The following is a 12,807-nucleotide window of genomic DNA, read 5'->3' as shown; positions in this document are numbered from 1 at the left end:
TAACGGAATACAAGCTTGTTCTTTTAACCAAAACCAGTAAACATCACCTATTCAAAGACGGTTCCCCTGAGAAAGTCACATAGCTCCGAAAAAGTGTTAGAAAGCGCTAGTAAATGACAAACAATGGAAGGAAAAGTGATGCGCTCCTCCCAGGGGAGCGTCAAGTGAGTGAGCATGTGCAGAGAGTACAGATTTTCCTAAAAGAAAACAGTGATGACATGACATGAAGTTCATTCTTTGACTGGATGGAATGAAATAGAATAAAATGTCTTTGGAAATGGATAATTTTATTCAGATTGAGATGTTTCAATCAGGCATTTTTGTTTTGATTGAGGAATTATTCAGTTTATTAGGGGAATTAAAGGCTCCATGTGAACTCAGCTAGTTAGTGACACTTTTAAAGCAAATATTTAACTGAAAAGCAGATCATTTGGTCATATGCTGTCCTCTCTTTCAACTTTTTGAACTGAACAGATAAAGGGCCCTATTTTAATGATCTAAGCGCACGGCGTATAGCGCCTGGTGTGTTTAGGGCATGTACAATCCACTTTTGCTAGCATAACAGTGGAAACAATGGTCCGTGCGCCAGGCGCATGGTTCCTAAGGGTTGTACTTAGTGTGTTAATTAATCATAGGTGTGTTTTGGGCGTAACATGCAAAAAAACAATCAGTGTCATCTCCCATTCCCTTTTAAAGCCAGGCGCATTTGTACCTTGGCACGTTGCTATTATGATGGCGGATTTGCTAAGCAGGAAGGAGAGATTTTCAGAGAAGAAACTGATCTGCTCTATAATACTATTTCACATTGTAATATTTTTTATTTGCATGTTTGTGTGCTGCTGCGCGTCCCTGTGTGTGTAACAAGCATAGTGTGCGCGTGCTGTGCCAACCTGGTCTCACGCCAGGTCGTGAAATAGTCACGTTATTTTGATTTATTGATTCGTTTACAGGTCACGATTTTGACGTTTATTTCGTGTACACGTCACGAATTTTGAACATGTACAGGTCACGATCTTCGAACCTGCTCTGGGGGACGCAACAATGGGGAAATGAGGCGCCACACGCCGGCCACAACAACAGGACGGACCGCCACATGTGGGACGCGATCCCCAGGCGCAGGGGCACACAACAACGGGGGAAATGAAATGCCACAACAACGGGACGGTTGTGGTTAGGAAAAGAAGAACGGGGAAAGGGACCGTCACACGCGGGACACGCGGACAACAGCGGGACGGTTGTGGTTAGGAAGAGAATAACGAGGAAAGGAACTGCAACACGCGGGACGCGATCCCCGGTCTCCGGGGTGAAAGTCCTGTGTTGTTTGACCCATCCACCACCCCGACCAACCCCCCTGCACGGACTTTCGCCTTATCAATACTACTCGCTACCGTCATCGTTCTGTGTTCACAAAATATGCTTCCCATTGAAATACATTGCTTTAAAATTCGTAATCACCAGACAAAAAAAAAAAAACACATTATCGTGTCCTGTCCACGACTCAATAGATTCAATAACGTGACCATATCACGAACTGCCCCCATGGGCGCACAGATTAGGCCAGGTGCATTTGCTGGACAGGAAACTGACGACTGCGTCGGTCTCAAACTAGCAAAGACACTTGCGTCGGGCTTTGCGCTGCGCCAGGTGCAAGATAAGGCCCATAGTGTTCTCAGATTGATGAAGAAAGGATAAGAAATGGCTCGTGCTTTAGCTCAATGTTTACTTCTTCAGTCACACTAAATCCCTGACTCACTGACCCTGTTCTTGCCCACTTTCTCTGCTGACCATTCCGCTTCAATATGTTTCTTTCTCTTCCGGCCTGTTTTCTGCCGTGGCAGAGTCTGTTCATTTTGTGGTATTTGTGTAAATTGTCTGGGCTGTTGGCCTTCTTCCAGATCATGTCACTCCCTAAAGATGACAACAGGCTTGCAGGGTGAGGTGGATGCGACCAGGTGGCCAAACATGTAGGGACGAGCATTTCTAAACGAGGCTGAGACAGGGGCTTGCTTTGTTATTTGCCAAATCTATTACTGTAGTGTTCTGCATGTGGTCGTGCCAACAGCTTATTGTTCACCCGGGTCAAACAGGCCATCGCAGCCCAGTCTAGTCCCTGCCAGCTAAGCATGCCACATCTACATGAGGCTAGAGATAAGACGAATGACAGGGGAGGTCATTAAAACAGGAACAACACTGCTGCTCTCACTCAGCCTGAATATGAATCACGCAGCCAACTTGGATATGTGAATGTGCAGACGCATATGATTCTCAGGAGAGGAAGCCTTTGCCTGTTGCTTGACGCTTTGGCGCTCTCTTTTCTGGCAGGAACCATTGAAATGCAGACCGAGGGATATGGATAATGGACAGTCCCACAGTGGCGCAGCGCTCCACACACTCTCTGCCATTCCCTCAGACAGCCACTCCTGCTGTAGTCTGCACTACACATACCCTCTTTTCAACCCCAGGGAGGCGCTGGCAAGTGGCCAACCATCACTGAGTCTGTGAGTGACTGAATATGCGCGTGTGTGTTTGTGCATGACTTTTTGTGTGGGAATGTAGGAAGCGCTTGCTCGCCAAGAGCTATGCTTGTTAATGCCCTACAGACTAAGTGCTCTCCCTTTTCTCTCTTTTGCTCTCTCTCCTCCACTCCTCCCCTGCTCTGCCCATCTCTTTTGCCTTCTGAGTGGCCATTGCTGAGAGAGGAGGAGGAGGTGGTGCTGGGGGATGGAGTGGGAGGCTGGAGGGAAGTACACAAGCAAAGCAGAATACGAGAGGAAGTACACTATTGGGCTTCGACAAGCTGATCCCTCCCGCTGTCTCCCAGCTGCCGTCTCCGTTTGATGCTGAGAGCAATCAATATACTCCACTCAGAGCTACGCCTCGGATTGTCTCACACTACTCATGCTAACTACATACATAACCCTCCAACTTCGAAAATATTCAACAACAATAGAAAAGAGGACCACTGCCGAGCACACCTGGTTACCTCAATTCAAATGGCAATTTCACACACAATATACATAGTATCATGAATGAGTCTGAAAGTGCTTTCTTTTTGCATCAGTAGGATTTACCAGGAGATCCCCACAGTTTTAACTGATAGCTGAAATTGCACTCTCACACACGCACGCCTCCATAACCTTGTACAGAGAGCCACAGAATGTCTGTGGTTGCTTTTGTGCTTGGACCTAACGTTATTCTAATAGTTCAGCTTACACCAGAGCGGATAGTGTCATTATTCTATATGAGTCCGTTCTCTGTGTGTGTGTTAAGGTGGCTGTGTAACAAGACACCTGGGGTAAGACATTAAGAGGCCCATAGCTCCTGTCTGAGAGACGGAGGGCTGAGAAACCACGGTTAGCATATTTAAGGGAATCATAAAGAGAGCGGAGCCTCTTCCATCTCCTTGAAATATGGTGCAGGCAGAGTCCCGTTGTCGTTTCCCCTGGCTAGACTTCCATCCTATCATGCATCCCCTTTTCTACCACATCCATTCATAATTATCTTGTCTTTCAACTATCTTCCTCTCTGTTCTTCTCTCCTTCCACTGGGCATGAATGGCGGCGTGCCACCTTGCCCTCTGAGCACTCTTGTCTGATTAAGGAAAGAGGTTTTTGTGGCCATGGCATCTGGCAGGGTCACTCCACATACAAGTAACAATGCCGTATACATTCTCCAGCGCAGAGCAAACAGAGAGGGACGCTCCTACTGGACCTTAGTGAAAGAACCACATGAATGCAAACAGACCCAGCACCGCGGAGTGGACCTCCTGAATGAGGGGTCCTGTTTGATTTAATCCCAGCAATGCGCCCTGAACCTCACGAACACACAGATTTCACAGGCATTACGCGGGGCTGCTGTTTGCACTGAGGCTATAGCACGACGCAGAGTGGTAACCCACTGAGGATGCCAAAGGTTTGGATTTTCCCATGATAGCAACCACTCTCACTGGATAGATGGTGAGTAACCAGGAAGGAATCTGTCCCTTTTCAATGGCCACTGAAAGGGGAGCTGTGAAATTGTCCAAAATTTCTCTGTGTGTAAACAGAGGACTGAGGGGGGAACCCAGGGACCCTATCTGGGCCAGACTGAACTGCTTCCCTGGACTCTCTTTCTTTCTACCTCTCTTTCTCTCTGCTTGTCCCTCCTCCCTTTTTCACTACCCGCTCCTGTCTCAAATTAATTTTCTTTCTGTCTGTCCCCATCCCCACTGTGAACAAGTCCCACACTGCGAGGACACAGGAGCGGTTTTGCACGCTATTCTCAGATGGCATTCATTAGTTTTGAGCTTTTCTTATCGAGAGACAGACGCTAAATACTTCAATAATAAGCAGAGCGCAGACTGTGTTTGCCTCCCAAAGCAAACTATTGCTTTATGAATAGAGACCAAGGGGGGGCAGAAGGAGAAACAGACACCTGTCTAAATGTACAATGTCTTTTCTTGTATCTAAGTTTCTCTGACATAAGTGTGGGTCTGTTACTCCAGTTAAACAATTTGAATCGTCTCCTGCTTTGAGTGAGCATTACCACACAGGAATTTCCCTAAACTTTTCGCTGGTTGCTAGGTGACAGCTTCAGCTCCTGTGAGCATGCTGTGTGAATGAAGAGGGGGTAACTAATGTCCTCACCCAATGACCACGCTCTCAACAGACTGCTCTCGTCCAGTAAAAAAAACGACAACATTATGCTACTTCCTCAATACAATCAAACACACTGCAACGGGCAGGCTGAAAAGCTCTAATACTCAACATGTGCTGTCTGATGTATTCTACGGTGAAAAACAATGGTGCTTAAACAGGGGAATAGCACATGCAAGTAGAATGAAACTGCAAAAATATCTATTTCAACCAGTACATTATTTTGTTCTTGTTTTACTGTAACATACTTTCCATTGTTTCCTACACAATTCAAGTAATTTAAGAAAAATCTAAGGTCCTATTATTAGTGATAAAACAAGATTAGTATGCTGTTTCCAGGCAATAGATGCTTGTTCTAATAATCGTAACTTTGTGGCAAACAGTTTCCACAATTAGCAGAATTTAATTGCATTTGTTGTAAGAGGATATGAGCAAAAACATGTTTACATTTTCACAAGTGACAAGGGAGAAGCAGAGAAACAGAGAGGCGAACAGAATGGTAACTTAGGTTTGACAAGATGTAGTCTGTGGACTGAGGCTAAATATTATGACATAACATTGTACTGCCGGAATGCCTCTCCTCAATGACAAAATGTTGTTACTGACACACAAACACACACACATGTATGCATGCCCAAACAGTACTTATACACACATACTGCAGACATACTAGGCCTACAGGCTGTGAAAGAAACTCCAATAAGTAAAAACAACTGAATCTCAGTGAGAATAATAACAATACCTCACAATCAATGCGGTACATATCTGCTATCAGACTGCCTCTGCTAAAGGTCCCTCATCTATATTCCTGACAGACCTGATGTTTCGCCCATTTGCTTTAAAACATACATTTGTGTCAAACGAATGACGCTATAATCAATCTCTCTGCCAATGTCAGAGTCAATGGCAAAACCATTTACTGCCTCTTTGAAACTTTACTATTTACCGTCAGAGAAAAGATCTGCTAAATAGCCACTGTCTCAAAATTAGGAGCATGGCAAGACACCCCACTTCCCAGTTTACTCCTTTTAAATACATTTAATTAATCTTAATGGAATAAATATGGCAGGGAATACGAGAAATGACTTAAAAAAGAGCTGTGCTTCACAGCTAAATCATATTTTAGTGCACTTACAATACCTCTAAAAGCCTGGGTGATATTTCCTCGCGGCGAGAGTGATGACTCACGGGACTGTGGGGTACAACGAACAGCTTGAGACTGCTCGTTACAAACATTTAAAGCAACCTAAAATACCAGATGCTCACACTAAAATTCTCCTTTGTAGTGCTTCTGCCATCACTTCCTTTTGTTGCCAAATGCTCAGAAGTCTGTGTCTGAGAAATGTAATATCCATATTCGCAAGTTAAATGTACCTTCAAAATGCAGTAAATGCATTTTAGATTCTGTACACTGAGTGGACAACATTTCCAAATAAAATGAAATCCCGCACATTTTCCTGTTTCAGGAAATGAAGACGAAAGAGTTTTTAAATTGATTAGCAGAAAGTGAAATAAAAAGCTCCTGGAATTTTTATTTTCTCACTCTCACATTCGTTTATTTTGTCAACTACTGTTTGTCTGGGCCTTGTGCCAACAATCTTTAATTTTAATGGCTTAACTAAGCTGAGGGTGTGGTATGCAAATTTCAAGATGTGCCTGTTCCAAATGTTAAGATTTTCACCACATTTTTACAGTCATTATCATGACTGCAACTGAAATGGGACACAGAATTGCTATTAGGACTGTCCGTATACTGTCTAGGGGAAGTATTGGTAAATATTGGCAAAATAGCAACTATCGCCACTTCTGTTTTGGCCATCCCCAAGTCCCAAGAAAATGACAGATGTGTATGGCCTTGAACCTTATCTCTTCCTCTCTGATGAAGCTAGCAACACACTCTTAATCAATGTGTTGGCATCTATGTCTGAACAACTAACAGTCAACAGTATATATATACATATTTAAAAGCATCCATTCACTTGCTTTTTGGGATACATTAGTCTGTAAGTCATAATAGATCGAAATAAATCAGATTTGGAGTAAATATTATATAAATAACTAGCCCCATCTTCTCTGCGGTCTCCTTCAATTTCTTTAAGAGGATTCTGCCATTTTCTTTTGTCAGAAATGTCAGACAGATCTAAAGACTGGTGATGAACAAACATTCCTGATGGGGGAATGATGGCGCTTAACTATTCATCAAGTAATGTTGAAGGGAGTGTCATTAAATATCTTTTCAAATTCATACTATTAGTCATTTGTCAGTTTGTAATGATTATAATGCCCAAGGGAATGTTCCTTTCTAAAGAGGAGGCAGTTTAATGAAACTTAACATGTTTTTGTTGTCCTTTCCATTGTAAAGATATGTTAATATTGCATTTCCAATGACATGTGAACCCGTAGCTTGTTGTTAGTTTAGAAATGTCATTGTCGAAAGTGCTTACAAGGTTTGTCAGTATCATCCTAACTTATGAATTGGTTGTTTAATGCTCTGATCATCCTACATTTCCTCACTGAAACCCGTCCTCTGAGGCCTAGTGTGGTGGCCACATCAGCTTGACTTTAATCCAGACTCCTTCTCTAACTTCTGATATGGTTATTTTCCCTGCTCTTATCTGAACAGTTGCTCTCTATAACAACATTTTTTTAAAGCAGGCATTAAGAGGCTTAGCAGCGGCAGTGCTTTAGCAGCCAAAAGGTCACTTTTGCAAATTGGGTTCATTAATCTTCTAGTGTATGGCAGCCCCAATGAGACACTCTTCATACACAGACACAGATTAAAATGGGGAAAGCGCTCGTAGATTAGCCTGAAAAAAGAAACTCTTGGAATGATAAAGACTCTTCAGACGAAGTTGAGACTTGGCTCTTTAAAGTCAGATTGCCAGTTTCACTCATATCAGAGAGAGAGAGAGAGAGAGAGAGAGAGAGAGAGAGAGAGAGAGAGAGAGAGAGAGAGCTGCACAGTGGTAAGAGAGAAGGGATATATGAGCCTGGAGTGGAGTTTGACTGAGCTATGATTATACCATCATAGATGATTATAGTTAGGCAATCCTCTGACCCAGTGCATGACAGAATCTCTCCCTTTCCTCTCTCCCTCTCTCTTTTACTCTCTAGATCTCTGGGTGTGTGCCAACTCTCGCACAGCACTAAAACACCTGCTTGAGCAACAAGAAGTGAAATGAGCCCCTAGCTGGTGCTGCGTAGTAGAGGTAAGGATATCTTCTAACAGACCTATGGGCTGCAGAGACAGTGCCAGGCCTATATGTATTACCTAGGGCACAATGACAGCACTCTGTTGAAATACAACCCAAAAGAGCAAAAATAAATTCAAAACAATCGACACCAGAAACTAGTTATATGCACTGTAGGAAATCACATTTCTAAATTAAGCCATCATTTTATTATAATTGGCATATATATATATATATATATATATATATATATATATATATATATATATATATATTCATTCATTTCTTGGACTCTCAATGTTGATGCTTGGCTTAAGGTGTTACAACTGGTGGTTGGTGGGAGGTGTGTATGGTTCAGTCAGCATATCATAGCTGGTTCCTCACTGTTAGCATACATTTACTACAGGTCAGCATCACACCAATTTGTAAATTTGGATGAATAATTTAAAACATTTTAAAATGAGTTGAGCTACTCCACAATCTTTACACATGCACCCTGGCAACTGCAGAAATACCCAGTGGGGTATAACCCCCGGCTGGGATAGAATATGGACAAACTCACTGGCCAGCATTGTTCTTATCATACCACAAAAGAATATTAGTAAAGATGGTATTCGCTCTTTCATTGTTCTCATAAACCTGAACCGACTCCATTAAACCTTTACTATATAATAAAAGGGAAGCACATTATCATCATATTGTAATGACTACACATTGAACTGAGTAGCTCAGAATCTAAGGATGTCTGTGTCTGTGCCATACTTTCAGCATGATGATCAATGTCCTGACCCGAAGCACTCTCGGGCAAATGGCAATGGAATGACTGTGTAAATTAGATCTAGACCCACTAATAAAGTTAATCAAAATTTCATTTATCCATTTTGTTTTGACAAACCATACTCATCGTCCAGATGGCGTTGTGTGTTTTCAGTCTCTGTTCTGCAATCATGATGCTTATTAATAATTTATGCCTCATAAATGACTTATCAGCTCCTTCTCCACTAGTTTTTTTTCTCTCAGTTCCTTCTCTCTATATTATGGTCCCATTCACGCTATGGATGGCTGGCACTGGTCCACTAAGCCAATGAAAATGCATGAGTGTTCTACGGCTATAAAGTTCCAGCTTGGTAAAAGAGACAGATTGTTTGTTTGTTTTTTTGCGGTAATGCTTTTGTTAGACTGACTATGGTCACAACGCCTGGAGTTTACGTAAAGCCACATTTAAGATAGTCAGCTAATGTGTTCTTCTGTGCACATAATAAAACACAGGGGACTCAGGCTATGACATATAAACTAGTCATCACTCACACAATGAAAATGATTCTTACCTGAACATTGTCATTAAGGAGAACTTTAAAGGCTCTAATGAAACAAAACTCATAAAGACTTCCTGTAATGATCAGTGAGGATGCAGATGGGATTTGATGCTGCTCACATACACTAAAAACACACAGGCACACACTTGCATTTAGAATTCGTATTTCATATTCTATCCACTGGGTGTGTAATGACGCCCGTTATTAAAGCGGGTAATTGTCTTACATTGGTGCTGCGTTATTGGATCCAGGGGCAGTTCTGCAGACACATTCAGAGGCAACTGGATGTAAAGTCGCTGAGCAGTGAAATAGGGAGCAGGGCTGAGCAGACACACAGAAGATGGTATCACCATCAAAGGGAGATGCTAACATTGTGCTGTCTGACCCTTGTGAATGGCATTCAGCCCACCTGTTACCCTATCCCCCCTGAGACTCTTACTCACTCTGCCCCGTTGCCTCCAGGAACCAGACACTCGGTGCATGCGATTACAGTTTCTCTAGCAGAGGTCCGCGACAGATCATATCCGTACAAAGGCATCCTAAGATAAATCGTTAATCCCCTCTCTCATTGCAAAGTACAGGTCATTTTTCACAGAGGACAAAAATGCTCATCTTCTTCCCCAACAGACATATATTTAAGTCTTCAGGGTTTTTCTTTTGCTAGTTGACTACTGAGGCTTTCTAAAGAAGAATATATCTGCCTGCTCTTACTACTGCTTTTAAGTCAACTCTCCAGTCTGTCTGCCAGCTTTGCCATTAGGTAGCAGCCCTTACACTTGTAATCTGCTCTGTAATACTTATCCCCATGTTTTACTTTTTTTTTCAGCCATTTTCACACTCCAATACAGAGCATTCATTCATCTAAAACAAAACACTGTAAACGAGAGAGGAAAAATTCGTTTCAGTTATGAAAGGAAAATGCAATGTTATGTGTCCCTTACACAACAACTGTGATAATAATATATCTATAGGGTCATAAATAAAATTCAGCTCTAAGTGTAATCTTAAAACAGGCATTGGAAATATTAAGACAACACAATTTACATGCAGCATAAAAAGAAATCTGAGAATGACAGGTAAAAAACAAAATTAACATACAAAATTAGACAATAAATATGATATAATCGGGAGCATATGATTGATGCAAATTGAAAGCGAGCAACATAAAAATAATCAAGATCACAATGACAGTACAGATTTATGCATCATAATTAATCAGTTTAGATAAAATTACAGGATAGTGAGCGTGTATTGCAGGTAATGGCATTCACCCTAAAAGGGGCCAACCTCAGGGCAAATCATGCATAAATGGATAAAACACTTTCTAAAATGGAGCAGCTCTACCATAAACCACAAAAATGCTGCTCCTAGCAAACAAACAGAGCTGTGATTTATGAGCATACCATTATCTGGGATGCACTCTAGCAATATTTAATGCAGCTTTTATTAAATTTAGTGTTGTTGCCCAGCTAAACTAGGCAAAAACAATTAGTTAATTTGAATCTGTCACTTTGGTAATGAACGCTAGAGGCAACAGCTTCTCTAACTTGAACAAATATGGAAACGATGAATATTGCAACACCAGCAGCGTAACTAAGGTGTAAGCACCTTGAATATTCCTGAAAATGATTTCTGTGTGAAGATGACGTTTTCTAGTTGGCTCACGGTCAATTAAGTTAACTAGTCATGCTTAATTTTCAGTTTAATAAATAATCTATCAAATTATTTAGCCTATCAAAGACCAAAGCATGGGAGGGTGATGATGAGCATGCCAAAACATTTCTGATTAACCAGTAGGGCGGCACGATATTAGGAAAATATCTAATTGTGATTACTTTGACCGATATTGCGATTGCGATATGATTCACGATATTGGAGGGAATGATCATTTTTGTATCATTATTCTCATTTTCATTGAAAAAAATTTTTTTTGCAAGGGTCTGTACCAAACAAAGATTTTTTTCTTTAGTCTGTAGGATACGATTTGTAGGCTGGGACATCTCTGCAGCACCACAATACTTTATTTTAGAATGGTTTGACACATATTTTGCCTTAACAAATATTGTGCCCCCTTGTGATTTGGAAATTGCACTAGTCCATATTGCGGTTTTGATAAAATTGCAATTAATTGTGCAGCCCTATTAACCAGCAGTGTCAGCAATCAACAGTCAAATTCAGATTTGCCCTTTCACTGCCTCTTTGGTTCAACAACAACAAACCAATCCTCCTTCACGGCGTTATTGAACTCTTGTTTAACACTGGGCTCACAAACAACATTAATCTAGTTCCTGTCCAGCTGTGCACAGTGTGAGGCGGTGCTGGCAGGAGAAGAAGGAGGCGGACTCACGGTCCCAATACCCTGCGGTCTGCACTCCAGCCAGCCAGCTGGTGTCATTGGAGCTCTCCTGACTTGGACCGCGAAGGTGATTGCTCAGTAGGGGCCACGGATTGGGATAATAGTGTAGTATCTAAAACACAGGTCTTTACTGGGGTCATTTTATCAGCGGATTGCTTTTAGGAACAGTCCATGGACTCGTTATGGGAACAGTTCTCCTACAGCCTATCTATAGCTATATCTGACCTTTCTAATTAGACCCATCATGCTAGCGTTATGAGGAGAGTAATTCAGTTGAGAGCCTGATAGTGTCACATTCTCACTTTTGGGAGGACATGGGGCAGGAAGCAATTATGCCTGTCTAGGTCTAGCCAGCAGACACTTTTCAAAAAAAACTCTTCCAAAAGTGTGAAAGCGTCTGTGTCCGGAGGTACAAAAACACAGAATCCAACACCAGTGAAATTTTAGAACTTATAACCAGCGAAAAGTGTTTGATTCTTTGTGAGGGCAAAAGCCTCTGTGTGGATCAGCCATGTACGCTCGTGAAGTTAAACATGCACTGTAAAAACACCATGCTGTGTTGTGCTAAAGCACAGTGGCACACTTCTTCTAGTATTTACTTAGCAACTGGAAAAGCCAAGCTACTTCCTCTTTTGCCAGACCAAAGGCAGAAAAGACAGAATAAACAGGCCTTTCAGCCCATCCTGTGGGAATTGTTATCCTTTTACCAACCAACACATGGCTTTTAACATAAAAAGGTCAAAGCCAGGATTTTCTTTTATCCAAACAACTAAGAGAAGGGAGTTTATTTGCCTGCTGTCTTAATTTATGCAAAGCCCTGAATAAGAGGAGTAGCCATGGGCCGGTATGAGATTCTGACGGTACCGAAGGTACGGAACCTTCAGCAAAAATATCACGGTATTGCAGTTACAGCTTTAAAATGTATTATTTCTCTGGGCTGAACACAATGTATTTTATTTTTATATATATTATAAAAAAATATAATATATATTATTTTTTACACACCTGCTCTCTCTGTACAACACAGATAGTTGCAAAAACAGATGTACACCATGGTGGAAGACTTAAACAAGTCTACAGACGTGATATCAGCTCAATTCAATTTTAGCATTACTGTAAAAGTACTAACTTCGCAGAAAGTGAGCAGGCCAACGTCTCTGCTCTTCTACGCTCTGTGAAGTTACATTGGGGAGGAAACTATCTGACGTTAGCCATGTGATCTACCTCGGTAGCAGCCTATAGTATTTATTTCACTATTATTAGACATGTTAACTTTCATAGTCTGGTCAGACACTGGCTGCTCGCACCAA

Source organism: Perca fluviatilis, chromosome 3 (genome assembly GCF_010015445.1).
Source record: "Perca fluviatilis chromosome 3, GENO_Pfluv_1.0, whole genome shotgun sequence".
In the NCBI taxonomy this organism is placed as follows: domain Eukaryota; kingdom Metazoa; phylum Chordata; class Actinopteri; order Perciformes; family Percidae; genus Perca; species Perca fluviatilis.
Note: the sequence above shows the minus strand (reverse complement) of the source record.